Raw genomic sequence first — 2,500 nt, forward strand, 5'->3', positions numbered from 1 at the left:
CGCCATTGGTGTTCTTTCCGATCTCTATGCATTTCACCGCTCCACCGGAAATTCCCTCTGCCCCTACTGTACTCCAGCTTGGTATTTTCCACCTCCTATACAGGGTTGAGCTCCGGGATTTGACGGTGGACTTAAAAGGCCACCTACAGACGCTTTACGCCCAATCATTCCGGATAACGCTTGCATCCTCTATATTATCGCGACTGTTGGCTCAGAGTTAGCCGATGCTTATTCCCCAGATACCATCATTGCTTCTTCTCTGGGAAAAGAAGTTCACGACTCGTGGGCCTTCTACCTCCACACGGCATTGCTCCGTCAGGCTTTCGCCCATTGCAGAAAATTCCCCACTACTGCCTCCCGTAGGAGTCTGGGCCGTGTCTCAGTCCCAGTGTGGCTGATCATCCTCTCGGACCAGCTACTGATCATTGCCTTGGTAAGCTATTGCCTCACCAACTAGCTAATCAGACGTGAGCCCCTCCTCGGGCGGATTTGCTCCTCAGCCTACAGGGTATTAGCAGCCGTTTCCAGTTGTTGTTCCCTTCCCAAGGGCAGGTTCTTATGTGTTACTCACCCATCCGCCACTGGAAACACCACTTCCCGTCTGACTTGCATGTGTTAAGATGCCGCCAGCGTTCATCTTGAGCCAGGATCAAACTCTCCATGAGATTAATAGTTGCATTACTTATAGCTGAGGCATCCTAATAGACCGGTAGACTTGAACCTTGTTCCTACATGACCTGATCAATTTGATCAGGCACTCGCCATTTATTTTTATTGTTCAAATCTTTGACAACACGAAAAAACCATTGTTCAACTCTTTGACAACATGAAAAAACCAAAAGCTCTGCCCTCCCTCTCTATATATCCAAGGGATGGAAGGGCAGAGGCCTTTGGTGTCCCCTCTAGTCAAGAATTGTGGCCTCACAATCACTAGCTAATGTGTTTTTCTCTCTTGCCTTTTTTCGTTCATGGTTCGATATTCTGGTGTCCTAGGCATAGAGGAACCATACCAATCCATCCCGAACTTGGTGGTTAAACTCTACTGCGATGACGATGCTGTAGAGGAGATCCTGCAGATAAATATCTCGACACCAAGATGATAAAAAGCTAGAAAGAGAGAAAGATGATTGAATCTCCATGTTGCCCACCGTTAGGGTACCCTAAACTTGTGTTTTGATTTACAAGAGGTATAGCCAAAAAGAGAAGTTTTGACTTGTTCATCCAAGGTCTTTCTGCATGTAGAAGCCAATCTTGCCAAGTCTTGAATATTGGGTTCTCACTGAACGAAGTATTTCTACTAGAAAGTCTCCGCTATGCGGAATAGCAAAATAGATAGAGGAAATAGTCGCTCAATTCTCGGAAACCGTTCCCAACATCATCCAAGAAACTAATCTTGCTAACATTGAACTTGGTAAAATAAAATGATTGAATAATTGAAAAATGAGATTATTCAGGAATACACATTGAATGCTGAGATTACGCATTGAATTTTTGGTAGTAGATCCATAATCAAAAAAGTGTTTGTGATTGTTCCAGAAGAAATGAAACAAAAGATATGGTTGAGCTAGGACAGTTATTATATGAGGTCTACCCAATGCTAGATGTAGAGGCGCATAATAGATCGATATGAACATCATGAGCTGTCCCGTAATAAAACCAGTTGTTGCTAATACCTTCTTCTCGGTTCCTTCTTCCATAACCAGAGCTCGGAGAAGGAAGAGATAAGAAGGCCCTATGGAGAATGTGGTCAGAAATCCATAATAGAGTCCGACCACAACGACCAAATTGATTATCTTCATGCATAAGGATACTAGATCACCTAGTAGAAAAGATTGAAAAATCATCCCAAATCTCCCTTATTTCTTTTCTATTGCAATTTTTGAATTATTATATGATGATTTTTGAACTTTTCATATATAGAAAAGAAATAGAAAGAGATAGACTAGAAACGACATCTGTTATGTCAATGACACCAAAGGGATATTAAATGAATGGAATTGGGATATGGATGGAATATAATGAAACAGAGCCACTTTGAGGTTCCCTCTGAAATGAGGCATGTAAGGGAGCTACTACGAAGAAGTTTCGGGAGTTACAAAGGAAGCTTCGATCTCATATTGGTCATGGGTTGGGAACGGGAATTGAACTCTATGAGATTGAATCTCCTATTGTTCCTCAGTAGCTCAGTGGTAGAGCGGTCGGCTGTTAACTGATTGGTCATAGATTCAAATACTACTTGGGGAGATTTGATTGATTCTGAATTAAAGAATTCAGAATAAAGGGGCTCGCTTTGATCGTTAAGAGTAGGTAACCCGTTCCCTGTCTTTGCTTCTATTGCATTCTATCTCATCGTATCACATTCTGTTCTATGAGATTAGAAAATCACCGTTAATACCTCGGTCTAGGTCCGAGATAATCCTTTGTTCCATAGCCCTGGGGCTATTTACAACTAGCCAATTAAGAAGTCTTAGATGTACTAGCACTACATCAAAGATGCAGT

The 2,500-nt window shown here is 42.2% G+C and overlaps 1 pseudogene; it reads right to left on the reverse strand.

Annotated features, from left to right (window-relative positions):
* LOC142173180 (18S ribosomal RNA) overlaps nt 1-657 on the reverse strand; it is an 814-nt pseudogene extending 157 nt beyond the window's left edge.
* Nucleotides 658-2,500: the final 1,843 nt, after the last annotated feature.

This window comes from Nicotiana tabacum, chromosome 18, assembly GCF_000715075.1.
Source record: "Nicotiana tabacum cultivar K326 chromosome 18, ASM71507v2, whole genome shotgun sequence".
Taxonomy (NCBI): Eukaryota; Viridiplantae; Streptophyta; class Magnoliopsida; order Solanales; family Solanaceae; genus Nicotiana; species Nicotiana tabacum.